A 17719-nucleotide genomic window follows, 5' to 3' on the forward strand; every position below is an offset into this window, starting at 1 on the left:
CAGCCCTGCATCCATCCCTGCATCCATCCCTGCACCCATCCATCCATCCCTGCATCCATCCCTGCATCTATCCTGCATCTATCCTGCATTCATCCCTGCCTCCATCCTGCATCCATCCCTGCATCCATCCCTACACCCATCCCTGCATCCAGCTCTGCCTCCATCCCTGCATCCATCCATCCATCCCTGCATTTATCCCTGCATCCATCCCTGCACCCATCCATCCATCCATCCATCCCTGCATCCATCCTGCATCCATCCATCATCCATTATCCATCCATCCATCCATCCATCCATCCATCCATCCATCCATCCATCCATCCCTGCATCCATCCCTGCATCCATCCCTGCGTCCATCCCTGCATCCATCCTGCATCCCTGCATCCATCCATCCATCCATCTCTGCATCCATCCCTGCATCCATCCATCCTCCCTCCATCCCTGCATCCATCCATCCATCCATCCATCCATCCATCCATCCATCCATCCATCATCCATCCATCCATCCATCCATCCATCCATCCATCCATCCATCCATCCATCCATCCATCATCCATCCATCCCTGCCTCCATCCTGCCTCCACCCCTGCATGCAAGGCTCCAGGCTGGAGCTGCTGTCCCGGATTCCTGTGCCGAAGGGGAGCTGGCAGCTGCTCCAGCCCTGCTCTCTGCCCCGTGCTTCAGGAAGGGAAATCCAGCGAGCGCTCCAGGGCCTTGTTTCCTCGCCTTCAAGAGATCCTTCAAAACCTTTCTCAATAATTAAACAAGCAAGGCCTAAAAATAGCACCAATATCTATTATAAGTGGCAGAATAATTGAAGGGGAGAGCAGGGAAGAAAGTGTCCTCAGTGTCCCAAAGTTCCGCCCCACCCCAGCCTCACTGGGCTCCTGAGGAGGGCAGGGAGGCTGCTGGGTGTCAGGAGCCCCAGGGGCTGCTGGCAGGTGCCTGGGATGTCTCCTTCCAGCTTTGGGGATGCTCTCATTCCCTACAAGAGGCTCTCCGGCAGCTTTTTATGCCACGGTGGGTTTTGGAAGGGCACGGCAGCCTCAGCTGGGAAGGCCTGGCACTTACACCCGTGGCTGGAAGCATCTTGCCCACTCTGGGCACTGGCAGCGGGCACCCCTTGGCCAACCCCAAAATAAGCTGGTGGCACAGCTGGTTCTTGGAAATCGGGCTGCTCCCACCCAGCACACGGTGAGTGGAATCCCGGGAACAGCATCCCTGGAAGCGGCAGCTGGAGCCTTAAAGCTGCCCTCTCCTGAGCTCCTGCTTATCTCCAAAGCTGCCAGCACTGGAGTGGGGCTGTGGTGGAGCAGATAAACCCTTGGCTTGGAGGGGGCTGCTGCAGGGAAGGGCAGGGAGGTGGGGCCCTGCCCTGGGGGGACTTGGCCCTGGGGGGTGCTGAGTGTGGGGCTGCGCCTCGTGGTCCTGGGAGGGGGCTCAGGGTGCTCTGAGTGCCAGGAAAATCGAAATGAGACTCAGAGCCAGCAGCGCCGTGGCACTGCAGCATGAAATGGCACTGCCACACTGGCACTGCCACACCGTGAAATGGCACTGCCACACTGGCACTGCCACACTGAGGGTGGCTGAAATGGCACTGCCACGCTGTGAAATGGCACTGCCACACCGTGAAATGGCACTGCAGCATGAAATGGCACTGCCACACCGTGAAATGGCACTGCCACACTTAGGGTGGCTGAAATGGCACTGCCACACCATGAAATGGCACTGCCACACTGTGAAATGGCACTGCCACACTGTGAAATGGCACTGCCACACTGAGAGTGGCTGAAATGGCACTGCCACACCATGAAATGGCACTGCCACACTGTGAAATGGCACTGCCACACCGTGAAATGGCACTGCCACACTGTGAAATGGCACTGCCACACCGTGAAATGGCACTGCCACACTGTGAAATGGCACTGCCACACTGAGAGTGGCTGAAATGGCACTGCCACACCGTGAAATGGCACTGCCACACTGGCACTGCCACACTGTGAAATGGCACTGCCACACTGTGAAATGGCACTGCCACACCATGAAATGGCACTGCCACACTGAGAGTGGCTGAAATGGCACTGCCACACCATGAAATGGCACTGCCACACCATGAAATGGCACTGCAGCGTGAAATGGCACTGCCACACCGTGAAATGGCACTGCCACCCTGTGAAATGGCACTTCCACACTGAGAGTGGCTGAAATGGCACTGCCACACTATGAAATGTCACTGCCACACCGTGAAATGGCACTGCCACACTTAGGGTGGCTGAAATGGCATTGCCACACTATGAAATGTCACTGCCACACCGTGAAATGGCACTGCCACACTTAGGGTGGCTGAAATGGCACTGCCACACCATGAAATGGCACTGCCACACCGTGAAATGGCACTTCCACACTGAGAGTGGCTGAAATGGCACTGCCACACCATGAAATGGCACTGCCACACTGTGAAATGGCACTGCCACACTGGCACTGCCACACTGTGAAATGGCACTGCCACACCATGAAATGGCACTGCAGCGTGAAATGGCAGTGCCACACCGTGAAATGGCACTGCCACCCTGTGAAATGGCACTTCCACACTGAGAGTGGCTGAAATGGCACTGCCACACTATGAAATGTCACTGCCACACCGTGAAATGGCACTGCCACACTTAGGGTGGCTGAAATGGCATTGCCACACTATGAAATGGCACTGCCACACCGTGAAATGGCACTGCCACACTTAGGGTGGCTGAAATGGCACTGCCACACTGTGAAATGGCACTGCCACACTGGCACTGCCACACTGTGAAATGGCACTGCCACACTGAGAGTGGCTGAAATGGCACTGCCACACCGTGAAATGGCACTGCCATACTGGCACTGCCACACTGTGAAATGGCACTGCCACACTGAGAGTGGCTGAAATGGCACTGCCACACCATGAAATGGAACTGCCACACTGTGAAATGGCACTGCCACACTGTGAAATGGAACTGCCACACCATGAAATGGCACTGCCACACCATGAAATGGCAGTGCCACACCGTGAAATGGCACTGCCACACTGTGAAATGGCACTTCCACACTGAGAGTGGCTGAAATGGCACTGCCACACTATGAAATGTCACTGCCACACCGTGAAATGGCACTGCCACACTTAGGGTGGCTGAAATGGCATTGCCACACCATGAAATGGCACTGCCACACTATGAAATGTCACTGCCACACCATGAAATGGCACTGCCACGCTGTGAAATGGCACTGCCACACTGAGGGTGGGTGATGATCCCAGCTGGGAGCTGGCAGGGACAGCTGGGATGGCAGGCTCAGCCAGGATGGAGTGCCAGGGATAGCCAGGATGGTGTGCCAGGGATAGCCAGGATGGAGTGCCAGGGATAGCCAGGATGGTGTGCCAGGGATAGCCAGGATGGTGTGCCAGGGATAGCCAGGATGGTGTGCCAGGGATAGCCAGGATGCCATGGCAGGGTCAGCTGGGACGCTGCTGTGGGGTTAGCTGGGGTGCTGTGGCAGGATTTACCAGGGTGATCTGGCAGGATTCACTGGGATGTGTGGCAGGATTCACTGGGATGTGTGGCAGGGTTCATTGGGATGTGTGGCAGGGCTCACTGGGATGTGTGGCAGGGTTCACTGGGATGTGTGGCAGGGTTCACTGGGATCTCTGGCAGGGTTCACTGGGATGTGTGGCAGGATTCACTGGGATCTCTGGCAGGGCTCACTGGGATGTGTGGCAGGGTTTACCAGGATGCTGTGGCAGGATTTACTGGGATCTGTGGCAGGGTTCACTGGGATCTCTGTCAGGATTCACTGGGATGTGTGGCAGGGTTCACTGGGATCTCTGGCAGGGCTCACTGGGATGTGTGGCAGGGTTTACCAGGATGCTGTGGCAGGATTCACTGGGATCTGTGGCAGGATTTACTGGGATCTCTGGCACGGTTCACTGGGATGTGTGGCAGGGTTCACTGCGATGTGTGGCAGGGTTTACCGGGATGCTGTGGCAGGATTTACTGGGATCTCTGTCAGGGTGTACCAGGATGCTGTGGCAGGGTTTACCGGGATGCTGTGGCAGGATTCACTGGGATCTGTGGCAGGATTCACTGGGATGTGTGGCAGGGCTCACTGGGATGTGTGGCAGGGTGTACCAGGATGCTGTGGCAGGCACACCATGAGCTTGAAGCAAGCTCTTGCAGCACGGAGAGGCCGCGTGGAAAGGGAGCAGGGCTGAACCCTGGGGCACACCTGGGAAGAGGAGAAGGGGAACGCATTAAGAACGACAACAGCCCCTGGGGCAGAGAGAGGGAGGAACCAGCGTGCACCTTCTCCATCCCCATTTGGGGCATCCCAGGACCTGCCCATTGCCCGGACAGGGTAGCCAGCCCAGCCTCCCCAAACGCCTCACGGAGAAAGGCAAACAGCTCAGCCGTGCGTTGCATAACCAGGAAAAAAGGCGTCCTCGTCCTCGGAGCCGAGTGGCTGCCGGCCAACTCTGGCATTAAAGTGGAGCAGAGGATACCGGGAGGGGAGCAGGATTAGGCGGGGAGGAGACGGGATCAAGTGAGCAGCAGCGAGGGCAGGCTGGCCGCAGCCTTACCGGGGGTCACGCTGCCCAGGAGGGATCCAGCCTCCCTTCCCGGGGCCGGGGGGATCCAGCCTCCCTTCCCTGTGCTGTGCAGAGCCCCGGGGTCAGGAGGGATCAGGCCTCCCTTTCCAGGACCAGGAGGGATCCAGCCTCCCTTCCCAGGGCCAGGGGGGATCCAGCCTCCCTTCCCTGTATAGAACCCGGGGCCAGAAGGGATCCAGCCTCACCTTTCTGGGACCAGGAGGGATCCAGCCTCCCTTCCCTGTGCAGCGCCCTGGGGCCAGGGGGGATCCAGCCTCCCTTCCCTGTATAGAACCCGGGACCAGGAAGAATACAGCCTCCCTTTCCGGGACCAGGAGGAATCCAGCCTCCCTTCCCTGTATAGAACTAGGGGCCAGGAGAGATCCAGCTTCCCTTCCCAGGACCAGGGGGGATCCAGCCTCCTTTCCCTGTGTAGAACCCGGGGCCAGGAGGGATCCAGCCTCCCTTTCTGGCACCAGGAGGGATCCAGCCTCCCTTCCCAGGACCAGGGGGGATCCAGCCTCCCTTTCCAGGACCAGGAGGGATCCAGCCTCCCTTCCCTGTGTAGAACCCGGGGCCAGGAGGGATCCAGCCTCCCTTCCCAGGGCCAGGAGGGATCCAGCCTCCCTTCCCAGGACCAGGGGGGATCCAGCCTCCCTTTCCAGAACCAGGAGGGATCCAGCCTCCCTTCCTGGGGCCGGGGGGGATCCAGCCTCCCTTTCCAGAACCAGGAGGGATCCAGCCTCCCTTCCCTGTGCAGAGCCCCGGGGCCAGGGGGGATCCAGCCTCCCTTTCCAGAACCAGGAGGGATCCAGCCTCCCTTCCTGGGGCCGGGGGGGATCCAGCCTCCCTTTCCAGAACCAGGAGGGATCCAGCCTCCCTTCCTGGGGCCGGGGGGGATCCAGCCTCCCTTTCCAGAACCAGGAGGGATCCAGCCTCCCTTCCCTGTGCAGAGCCCCGGGCAGGTCCCCTCCGTGCCAAGGAGGGGTCGGACCCACAGCGGCGAGGCTGCCTTGGCTCACGGGCGATAAGGAACTCAGCCAGGAGAGGCTTTTTGTGTGCGATGGGCTCAGTTCGTGCAGGTTTAACTGGCTGGGCGGTGGGGAGGCGCCGGGCCCTTTCATTAGGGCCAGGAGTGTGTGCAGGAATCACAGGGAGCATCTCGAGGAGGAGGGGATGAGATTCTCGCGTTCAGCACGGAGGCTGCGGCTGCAGAGACCGGGAGCTTTGCTTTCTCTGAGCTGCTGAGCGTGGAGCTGCTCTGGATCTCGCACTGATTCAGCAAAGACGCGAAGGCTTGTAACTTTTGGGAGTTCTTGGAAGTGGGGCTGCTCCCAGTCAGCAGCTACTCCTACACACGGAGGAGACGCACTTGCTTGGGGAGCTTCTGGAGCTCTACCCGCTGGCTGCCTCCACCAGAACGGGGCTGCAGTTTAATGCTGGGGAGAAAAAGGAGAGATCAAGTGAATTTAAAATTGCGAGGTGCTCCAAAGTGTGCCCAGTCTCCATTAGCTGATAAGCATTGCGTTGGGCTTAAGCCTCTGGGGTGCTAAAACGTGCTGAAAGAGGCTTACCTAGCTGATAAACCCCCAGCAGCAGAGAGGGGGGGTTCTGCTGTGCATGTTCTGCCCCAGGAACTGCTGCTGCCCCAGCTGGAAAGCTCCAACACAGAGCAGCAAAGCTTGGGCCACCAACTTGGGCCAAGCTAAACCCCAGCTGGGTTTGCTGCCTGCAGAATCACAGAATTACAGGCTTGTTTGGTCTGGAAGGGTCCTTAAAGCTCATCTCGTTCCACCCCACGGCCATGGGCAGGGGCACCTCCCACCATCCCAGGTTGCTCCAAGCCCCATCCATGCTGGCCTTGAACATTTCCAGGGATGGGCAGCCACAGCTTCTCTGGGCAAGCTGTGCCAGGGCCTCATCAACCTCCACGGAGAAGAATTTCCTTCTACTAGCTCATCCTCTGGGCCTGCTCCAGCAGCTCCATGTCCTTCCTGTGCTGGGGGCCCAAGAGCTGGAGGCAGCACTGCAGGTGGGCTCTCACCAGAGCCCAGCAGAGGAGCAGAATCCCCCCTTTGGGTGCTGTGGGATGAGCCCCACATAGGTGGGACATTGGCTGCCAGTTCCTATTGCCAGGTCACATCGAGCTTCTCATTCCCCGACAGCCCCAAGTCCTTCTCTTTTGGACATTCCCCACCAGGGTTTGGCCCTGGTGGTTACCCCACAGCGTCAGCCCTGGTGAGCAGATCCCACACCCTGCAGCAGGGTGAAGGATCCCCATCAGCAGTAGATGAGTAGCGTGTTGGGGTTGTTGGCAAACAATCCTGACCAGCGGCCAGGCCAAGGCAACACCGATGCCCCGCCACAGCAGTGGGGTCCTCCCCCACCCCCTTGAATTCATCAGGTGTCCTCCCAACCCAGCAGCCACGGCAGCCCAGCTCAGGACTGGTCACTGTCCCCTTGGCTCGGTGCCCTGGGCGGTGTGCCAGCGAGGATGAGGATGGTGTGTCCCCAGTGAGCGTGCTGCTGGCCCGGGGATGCTCTGCCTGTTGCCTGCAAGGGCAACACTTAGGGTGGCTGCTTTCTGCAACTTGAGTTATTTTAATTTTTCCTGTTTGGGGGCTCACCACGATGGTTCCCACTCACCCATCTGAGCTGAGCATTCCACAGCCCGGGGTGCGAGCGTGGCACCAGGGCTGGGGATGCTCGAGGGGAGGAGATTCAGGGCCGCTCCATGGGGAGCTGAAGGGCAGCGTGTTTGCTCTCAGCTTTGCATCAAACCCAGGGTCAGAGCCAGGAATCTCTGTCCCCCAAGAGCCTTGCAGTGCCAGCGCCCGTGGCACGCTGCCCAGGCTTCCCGGCCTTGGGTCCGGGATCAGGGCGAATCCCGTTTTAAGGCAAAAGGTTATGGGCGGGAAGGAAGCAATCACAAAGCAAACACCCCAGCCTTCTCCAACCGCGCACGGCTCTGGCACAATAAATAGAAGGAAAGGGACAAAAATAGCCCCCCGTGTCGCGGCGTGGACACGGCGAGGAAGCAGGGCTGTGCTCCGGGCTGGCGGCGTCTTCTCCTGCCCACCCTGACACCCACGGCCCAAGGGGACGCCCTGCAGTGCTGCGGCTGCCAGGCAATGTCCTGGAGCAGAATTGATGAGTGGGGCTTCAGGGCAGGTACCTGAGCCCTTGTAAAAGTCCCTGCACCCCGCACCTGGGTGCAAAACTCGCTGCACCCCCCGCCCTGGCAGAGCTCTGGCTCTTGGCCTGCGTGCCAGCCCCGCTCCCAGCCCCCGGGAGCCAGCCGAGCTGCACCGTAATTCGGGCAGAGGCGAAGCCCAGATGTGGAGGCACAGGGGCTGGCTGGGGGCCCGGCAGCCGGGGGAAAAAAAACAAAACCACCGCGAGTCTGGCTCTGGCTTTGGGAGCGCGTTCGGGGAGCCAACAGAGCTGCCGGTCCCCATTTGGGGTGGGTTTGGAGCACGGCAGGGAGGAAGCGAAATATTCACGGTCCCATGCAAGCCTTGCGAGGGGCGAGAAAAAGCCTCATCTTCCCCCAGCCCGAGCCGATTCCCGGCGGGGCGAGCCGGGAAACGCCGCCCGGCGGCACCGGGAGCGGGTCCCGTTTTTGGGGGGGGAGGGCTCGGGGGTGCCCCTCCCCAGCCGGCCCCGCTGCTGGGGGCGCGCAGCTGGAGCCCTCCCAGGGCCCTGCCGCTTTAACCTGCCTCTCCCACGTGCTGTCTGGTTGTGCTGGAGACGGTGACGCAGGCAGGACGTCAATGGACGCTGTGGGAGAATTTAGACTTGGAGAGGAAGGGGGGCAGGGAGGAAGGCAGCGTTTGCAGGGGCGGGGGCCGGCGGGGCTGCACGGCCGGGGCCGGAGGGACCCCGCACGCAGCCCGGCAGGGTCGCCCCGGAGCATCGCTGGCGTCCGTGCCGTAGTGTCCCCCTCCCCGGCACAGGCTGGGACCTGGGCCAGCTGCGAGGGCAAACAATCCTCCCTCGCCCGAGCCGGGTGGGCGGCGAGGGGGGGCCCAGGGGCCACGTGAAGGCGACGCTTCCTCCCTGCCCGCTGCCCCCCCCCGCATTGTCACCACACGTGTGCCGCTCTTGTCCCCGAGCGGGTCGGGCACGCAGCGACCGTGCCGTGCTGTGCCCTGGGCGTGTCAGCCAGCGCAGGCGGGAGGGGACGGGTGGCCCTAGGAACGGGCTGGCAGGTGGTCACCGGGACTGTCCCTGGGCTGGAGAGCTGGCAATGACCCCCCTCACGAGTGGCAGAGACCCTGGTGGTCACCAGGACTGTCCCTGGGCTGTGGTCACCGGGACTGTCCCTGGGCTGTGGTCACCAGGACTGTCCCTGGGTTTGGGAGCTGGGGTTGTCCCTGGGCTGGGGAGCTGGGAATGACCCCGGTCACGGGTGGCCCAGGAACCGGGCTGGCAGAGACCCTGGTGGTCATCGGGACTGTCCCTGGGTTTGGGAGCTGGGATTGTCCCTGGGTTTGGGAGCTGGGAATGACCCCAGTCATGGGTGGCCAAGGAACGGGGCTGGCAGAGACCCTGGTGGTCACCGGGGCTGTCCCTGGGTTTGGGAGCTGGGGCTGCCCCTGGGCGAGGGAGCTGGGAATGACCCCTGTTATGGGTGGCCCAGGAACGGGCTGGTAGAGACCCTGGTGGTCATCGGGGGTGTCCCTGGACTGGGGAGCTGGGAATGACCCCAGTCACGGGTGGCCCAGGAACATGGCTGGCAGAGACCCTGGTGGTGATTGGGACTGTCCCTGGGTTTGGGCGCTGGGAATGACCCCGGTCACGGGTGGCCCAGGAACGGGGCTGTCCCTGGGTTTGGGAGCTGGGAATGACCCCTCTCACGAGTGGCCCAGGAACGTGGCTGGCAGAGACCCTGGTGGTCACCGGGACTGTCCCTGGGTTTGGGAGCTGGGAATGACCAGTGAGTGCCTCTCCCAGCACGGCTCTGCTCCTCTCCCCATGCTGAGATGGGCTGTGCCACTGCCGAGGGCATCACCCCCACCCCGGGCCAGGCTCCAGCTGATGTGGCATGGCAGGACCCCCATCCCCCTCCCTCTTTCAGAGATTTCAAAGCTCTTTCAGAGCTTTCAGAGCTCTTTCAGAGCTTTCAGCTCTGCATACCCACGGCACCGGCACTGCCAGGGTCAAGCTGGAGCAGCGCTTCCACTCCAGGGAGGGATGAGATGAGCCAGGAACTGGGATTCCTCCCTGCATCCAACCCCTGTCTTTAAGAGCTAAACTGGTCTCCCTGAAACTTGCATGGAACTCTGCTCCCACTTGGTTCCGAGGGAGGAACACTGAGAGAGAGACAAAAAGGAGGCTAGAGATGCTGCTGTGCAGTACAAGGCTCTGCTCTCGGCCTCTTGGCTTTGCCCCCAGCCCTCCCCCCCTTCCCCTCCCTGAGCTCTGTGCAGGAAAGGAACAAATATCTTTCCTACTTTAGGTTTTTGGGTGCATTTTTTTTTTTTTTTTGTTTTGTTTGTTTTTAATAGCCTGAGGGTGTAGGTGGCTGCATATCTTGGAGGACCCAGGAGTCCTGCCTCCTTCCTGCTGGCATAGGGCAAGGGAAAGCAGTTTCCACTGTCAAGAGGCTGCTCACCAGCTGTACAAAGCAGCAGCCTGGTGTGGGAAGGGAGTTACTCAGCATTTGGTTCCCAAGAGACAAAAAAAAGAAAAAAAAAAAAAAGAAAAAAAAAGAAAAAAAAAAGGCAGCTCAAACTGACTTTCCAAAATACTTTGAGGTTCATAGTAATGTTCTCGTCTTTGTCTCATAAATATCCTGGGTTGGATCCTTCCCTCGTTTTCATCCTGTAACGCATGGAGAGGCACCAGAGCGCGGCTGCTGCATGTTATTCTGACTATTTTTATTTTTTATATCTTTGGATACATGATCTCAGTTGATTGGAAAACAAACCCCAGAGAATCCTTGAGGAGAGACTGCAAACAGCTCTTGGTGAGATGACTAATCCCATCTCTATCTAAACCAACAGCTCCTAAAAATAGCCTCATTTCTAACAATAAATATAATAAAATAACTAACTGACAACAAACAGCCCCAAAAAGCCAAACACATTGAAAAGTCCACTAGAAATACATATTGGGATGGGGGAAGGAGCCAGCAGGAAACTGTGTCAGTGAGTCAGAGGGGTGGCCATGCCACCAGTGATGCTGGGTCAGATCCGGCCTCTCTGTTGAGACCACGGTGGCCTCTCGCCCTTGTGCCTTTGCTGTCTTTGTCCCTGATCAGCGTGAGGAAGCCACCAGACCCAGGGGAAGCTGATCCCAGAGTCACCATCCCGGCCTCCAGCACCGCTGAAAGCTCTGGAGTGGGACCCCTACCCCAGCTCGGGGGGCAGGTCCATCACCCCCAGGGCTGCTCCGTGCCCGCCAGCCTCCCCGGGCCCTGAGCTCACCACACACCTTGGATAATCTGGATAATTTGCCACCTACTTTCCACACACCAGGAGCCTCCCACACCCAGCGTGTTGCAAAACAACCCCTTCGGCTGAGTCACTGGCATCGGGGAACCTCTCCCTGCCCTCCTGGCCTGGGATGGGGCTCAGGGCAGAGCTGGCCATGACCAACAGCTGTGACGGGAGCACACCCCAGCCCCATCCCAGGTCACCTTTGGGGAGGAAATTGGGTGTTTTGAACTTGTGCAGTGCCCTGCGTTGGGGATGCCAGTGCACAAGGACCATGTGCTGCTGCATTCATGGCTGTGGGCATCATCTGGGTGAAAACACCACTCTGTCCCCGTGCTGAATGTGACCCAACAGGGCTGGGACATCCCTGTCGCTGCCCCCTGGCCCCCCTTGAGCTGGGACAGTGGCTTTGTATGCGACAGAGCCATCGCTCAGTGTTTTTATGGAGCACTGGAGCTCCTTGCAGACCAAACAAAAAAAGCCAGACTCGTGCTGGCTCCGTGTCACCAGTATGGAAGGTGGGCTGCATTCTGCCTGTCAGGGGAACCCAAGAAACATCTACCATGGAGGCTCTGACCCCTGGCACCAGTCTTTTTCTGCCAGAAGCAGTCCCACACCAGCCTGATTGTTATTTTTACTGCTTTGTGTGGCACGTGGGATCCTGCCCAGGCCTGCCTTGCCTGGGAAAGGACAGCCTGTGCCCCACGCCGACCCCAGCCCTGCCATATGGCACTCCTCCAGCATTCCCAGCGGTGGGAGAGCTCAGCCAGTGGGATCACCAGCTCCCACCAGTGCAAATCTGGAGTGTAGGCGGGTGGTCTGCATCCCCCCAGCCCCAAGGATGCTTGTGCCCACCACCGACGCTCCTCTGAGGCTGTGGATAGGCAGCACTGGACATAGTGGCGAGACTGGAACAGAAGTAGTTCCCCAAGCCCCTAAAAACCAGATTCCTGCCCAAATTCACAGCCCCAGACTGTCCTGGCTCAGAGGGGGGAGTCTCTGTTTGACCTGTTGGGTTTCTTGTGGGTAGCGCAGAGGGGTTCGTCTGGCTTGCAGCTCCTTTAGGAGCTGGGAATGTGGAGCCCCGGCTTGGAGCAGGGTCTGCCGAGGAGCACAGGGGTGCCATGAGCTCGGCTGAGGGTCTGGCGCTGCAGGAAGGGCCGGGTGAGGGCCGGGAGCCCCGGGAGCCCAGCACAGTGAGGATACCAGAGGCAGGATCAGCCCTGGGCTGCTGTGTCCGGGCACACCGGACAGCATCGTACCCACAGCCCGGCCACAGGGCTCCGTGCCGGTGCCGGACACACAACCGGGACCTTCCATTGCTGTATCCAGCATCCTGGCAGCACAGCTGGCACCTTCGCGGGCAGCTGATGGCACCTGCGTAGCTCTAGGGACACCCGGACCCCACTGACCCGCTGTCCCGAGCCCCGTGCGAGCTGGGGCACAACCCACCATGCCCCCATCACCCCGGGGCAGCTGCTGTTCTGCTGGGGAACACGAGTAGGGCCAGGCCAGCCCCTGAGGGTGGGCGAGGGGCGCTGCCGGCGCAGCACACCCCGTGCCCGCCTCAGCGCACCGTCAGGCCCGGCTCGGCCCCGGCCCGGCCCCGCTAGGCCTCGGTTCCCCCCCCCCGGCTCAGCCCCCCCTTGGCCCCGGTCCCACCCCGTCCCCCCCGGCCCCGCTCGCTCCCCCCCGCCGCGGCCATTGGCCGCCCGCGCCGCCGCCGCCGCCCCTGACGCTGGGCCGGGCCCGGCCATGGTCGCTCCCCGCCGGCTCCGCCGCAGCCCCGGCAGCGGCCGGTCCGCTCCCCGCTCAGGTGGGTCCCTCCCGCTCTCGCGCTTCTTCGCCGTCGGCTTTTCTTTTTTTCGCAACCCCCCCCCCCCCCCCTTCTAATTGTTATTTTTAATTATTTTTGATTTCTTTGAACGTTTCGCGATTTCTGGCGCTTACTTCCGAGAACGGCCCCCCCCCCCCCCCCCCGCCTTCCCCGGGCGGCCTTGGGGGGGCGCGGAGCCCCGCTCCGCCCGGCGGTGTTTGGGGTGGGGGGAGCGGAGCGGAGGGACCCCCCCCCCCCCCACCCCGACCCCCGCGCCGCACGGAGCCGCCCCGAGGCGCGGGGATGGGCGGGGGCGGGAGCGGCGGCGGCGGCAGCGGCACATCCTTCCCCCGCGCCCCCCTCCTCCCTCCTCCCCCCTTCGGCTTCAAAACAAACCGTCACCAAAATGGTGCAGAGGTGAAGGAGGGAGCGGGAGGAAGGGGAAGAGGTGGCGGCTCGGCCCGGGCGCTGCGGGGACAGGTGAGGGCGACGCGGGGCGCGGAGGGACGCGGGACACGGGGGGGGATGCGGGTGCGGCACACGGGGATGGCCCCGCTGGGTGCTGCCGGTGGGGTGGGGGGCGGCACTGGGGGTGCGCACCCCGCCGCGGGGCGGTGGGCAGCGTCCCCGCGGGACCCCCGTGGTGACGGAGCACGAGCCCACCCGCGACACCGCGTCCACCCCCGAGCGGGACCCGCTGCGGCCTGGCGGGACGCAGGGAGAAGCAGGGCCCGGTGGATTTCGCTGGTTGGGGGGGCTGCCCTCCGTGGCAGGACGTAGGGTGATGACATGGGGACTGCGGGGGACCCGCCGGCGAGGCTCCGGGTGCCGGTGGGGGCTGCGGTTTGATTGGCAAGAGCAGATTTCGGGAGAGCCGGCGGTAAATCGAGTCCTGGAGCGTCCATGCCTTGGCCGTGCGCCGGCTCCGGAGCCGACAGCTGGGATTGTTTGTCCGGGGGGGGGCTCAGCGCCTCAGCTCCATCCCACAGCGGCCGGAGCCGGGTGTCGTGGTGGGGCAGAACCGCGTCACTGCTGCCGCGGCCTCCCCGGGGTGCCGAGCGCTTCCTCGGCCGCAGGGACCGGCGGTGCTGAGCGGGGATGCGCTCACAGGGCGTCCGGCATCTGCGGCTGTTCGGCATCTGTGACGCCGCTTCGACCGCAGCTTATCCCTTCCCTGCAGCTCCCAAACCCCCTCTGGCTTTGTCGTCGGTTTTTATTATTTTATTTATTTGCCTTTCCTCCTTTCACGCACGAGAGCGGCGCAGTCAGTTGTGCCGCACACGCGGCTCTTACCCCGCGCCCGTGGAGCCCCCATGGTACCCCCCAGCTGTGCACGGCCACCAGCTGGGCTGTCCCCTCCTCCTAATCCTCCACAAGTGTCGAGCTGCCACGCGGTTTTGGCTGGCGACTCCCCCTTGCTGTGGGCAGGGGTCTGGGCAGGGACAGGGACACCTGTGCTGCTGCAAATTCCCCCGGCGCTTCAGCTCAGCGCCGCTGCCTGCCCCCACGCCGGCAAGGCCTGATCCCGTCCCTCCAAAACCCCTTCTCCCGCACTGCGTGGCCGGGTATGGGTTTTTGGGCTGGCGTCGCTTTGCCAAGGTGGATGTTCTCAAACCGCTGTCCCGGGACAGCCAGCCTGAAGTCCTGCTGCTGACAGGGAAGGGGCTGTGCCGGCCTCAGTGCGACGGGGACGCTCATCAGGCCAGGAGCGCAGGTTTTGGGTGTAGGTAAGGGTTATTCTCATTACGTTCTTTCCTTCCCTGAGCTGGTTCAGTGCAGGTGGCCCTGGTGTGGGAGCACTGAGCTGCCCGTCTCTTTGGAGCTCCGAAGCAAGCTGCTCGCCCTGCCCTCAGGATCACTGGAACGGGCTCCTGAAGGTCACAGACCTCTGGATGGGCCTCACGGATCCTCCTTTCCACTCCCACCTTGCCCTTCAGCCCCTGCAGTTGTCGCGGCTTTGCCGAGCTGAGGCATCTGCACTTGTGCCGGCTCCGAGCAGGTGGCCGGTGGCCCCGCGGCAGCGGCGGGGGCACCGCTCGGGTTTCGCTGGTGCCTCCGCCACAGCAGGGATTTAACGCGCTCCTGTTGAAGGGGCATTAGCTCCTGTGTCAGCTGGCTCGGGGTTTCCACTCCTGCCCAGGCTCTCCCCCGGCACAAACCGGCTCGGGGGCTCCTCGTGCTGAGCGGTCACGTCCCTGTGTGTGCTCAGTCCTGCTGGGGGGCTCTTGGGACCTTGGGAAGTGCTGGCCTTGTCAATAGGTGACCTTGGGCACGTCCCTTTGCTTCCCCGCGCTCTGATGGTGTTCTCGGAACGGGGAAGGTGGTTAATGTGTTTGATTCCCCCCTCCTCACTGGTGCGGGGCTCCTGGCTCCTCTTGGGAAGTGCAACTGCAGAGCTGGAAAGGGCTGTTGCTATTTTGTGCTGTCCCCGAGCGGGCAGGGCGGAGGCATGGACGGTGCTGGAGTCACCCGGGGTGGATTTTTCCCAGGCTGCCAAGTGAAACAAGTGGGGTCTGAGTCTCATTTAATGCTGCAGCCCTTTACTGTGACTCTGGCAACATAAAGGAGCCTAAATATGGTCATAAACTGCATCCACTTCAAGGTCCCTCCGTGCTGCCAGGGCAGCCTCACGGCGGCTTTGTGAGAGGGAGAACAAAGCCGAAAGTGTCGGATGAAAAGTACGGGAGCGGGACCCAGCTGCCGCGGTGCCGGCGTGTGCCGGGAGCCGGTGCCGGCAGCTGCCCGGCAGGGAGGTGTCACTGCTGGTGCAGGCCCTGGCTCACGAGGGAAGGATGGGCGTGAGGGTGGGGGGAAGATGCTGCTTGGCACATCCCGAAGGAGCAGGAGGGCTTCAGCTAGGTGTGGAGGGCTCAGCTACGAGCTGTGCGTCTAACCCCCATCGGAACCTAAAAAAGCGTCTGTGGTGAGGGGCAGAAATTGCTTTTCCCTCTTTTTTTTTCCGAGCCAGAGTGCTTGCCAGGGTCAGGCTGGCATCGCCTGGAGCGTGCCGGGAGGAACCCGCCGTGGGGTGCTGCGTGGCATCTCTCCTGTGTGATGGATTGCAGGGACGTGGCCTTTTTGGGAATGAAGGGGAAAGAAGCAGCGGGGTGTGAGTTGCTGGCATCGACTCCGCTCTCCAGGACCACCGCTGCCCCACCGGCTGCCCCCAGCAGCGGTGCTGAGACGGGTGTGGAGCCGTGCCGGGTGTGAGCTGGCCTGGAAGGTGGTGCCCGAGGCTCAGGAAGTGAGCGGGCAGCATCCCATTAAATCCTGTTAATACCCGGGAGTGCGCATGGAGGTGACCCAAGGCACGGTGAGCTGCACAGGCGGCGGTGGGGCCGCCGTGTCGATGCTGTGCCGGACTTCCCCATCTGCAAGCAGAGCTAAAAATATCCCCCTGCCTCACCCTGCCGCCGTCCCATCTGTTGGGAGGGTGAACTCCTCAGGCCAGGGGCTCTTTCTTATTTTTATCGCTATTTTGGCAGTTCCTGGCGGCTGAGCCGTCCCCGGGTTCAGAGGTGACTCTATTGTAGATGACAGTCCTGCTCCCGGGAAGGTTCGCCTCTGCTGCTGAGCCCGCCGCGGTGAGCAGAGAGCAAGTGAGGAGGAAGAGGAGGAAGGGGAGGAGGAGGAAGGCTGGTGTGGCGCTGGGTGCCCCCGGCTGTGTTGCCCTCTCCTTGTGCCAGCGGGACTGTGGGGTGCATCACCCCCTCACCGTCCCCCCAGCACTGTCTGGGACTTCACTCGCTGTGACTCTCAGGGGTTTGGTTTTGTTTTTTCCTTTCCTTTTTTTCCTCTAATTAGAGAAGCTTTCAATAAAAAGCTGAGATTTGTTAATCACTTTGTTTGATCAGAGCTCAGGCAGTGCTGAAGACCTCTAGGTTTTTCCCTCTGTCTGTGTGAGCAGCAGTTTGCTTTTGCTTTCAAGATGGATCTCGCCGTCTGCCTGCCAGCAGCTCTGCCTCCCCGGATCTGTCGGTTTGCATCTTGCACTCCACTTTGCTTTGCTTGTGGTTCTTCTTTAATTTTTCCTTTGCCCTCACTCTTGGTCTCCCTGCTGTAGCTCCTCACTGCTTGCAAAACGGACAAGACCCCGCATCTTTTAAAAAATCCTAAAAAAGTGCCCACGTGGAGAGCAAAGGTTTAATAGATACTCCAGTTTGGAGTGATTTCTTTTGGGGGGGTGAGGTCCAGGTTTGCTTTCTCTTAAATGGGGGCGAAGAAGATGGGGGACTTGGGTCTCTGAGCTGCATGGGAACAGTTTTTTGGGGAAACTTTGGGGAAACTGGGCCTGTTCTTGCGTGGGTCATGACAAAGCTGGGGGTACACAGCAGCTGCTCTACGATTCCCAGGCTGCTTCTTAGCTACAGGTGAGCACCTTCCCCTATAGAAAAGGGGGCAATGACGTGAGGTGCATGCAGTGGTGGTGGGTCCTTGCTGCCACCATCTGTGTCACGCGGAGGGCTCTGCCCGTGGTGAGGTGTCCTGGTTGTGCTTGACTGCTGGAACGCTGGAACAGCAGCTGGGGCTTGTTCCCAGTGCTGGCTACTGCCATGTTGCCCGGTGGGACTTGAAGTAGCCCCGTGGCCCTCCAGTCCCCAGCAGAGCAGGCGTGTGGTGCTGCTCTTGTGCTGCCGCGCGCCAAGCCCGAGCGGCGCCGGTGTCCTGCTGAGGACAAGCTGGAAGGGCAGGATGGTGCCTCTGCTGGGATGTGCCAGGCTCCGGCCACCTTCCAGGAGCCACCGTGGTGTCCCGTGCCCGAGCAGCCGGACTGGGCCGTGCCGGGGCTGAGCAGGACACGTAGGATGTCCCAAATTGCCATCACCCGTGGCCCTGCCTGTGCGTGGAGGG

This window comes from Motacilla alba, chromosome 25, assembly GCF_015832195.1.
Source record: "Motacilla alba alba isolate MOTALB_02 chromosome 25, Motacilla_alba_V1.0_pri, whole genome shotgun sequence".
Lineage (NCBI taxonomy): Eukaryota > Metazoa > Chordata > Aves > Passeriformes > Motacillidae > Motacilla > Motacilla alba.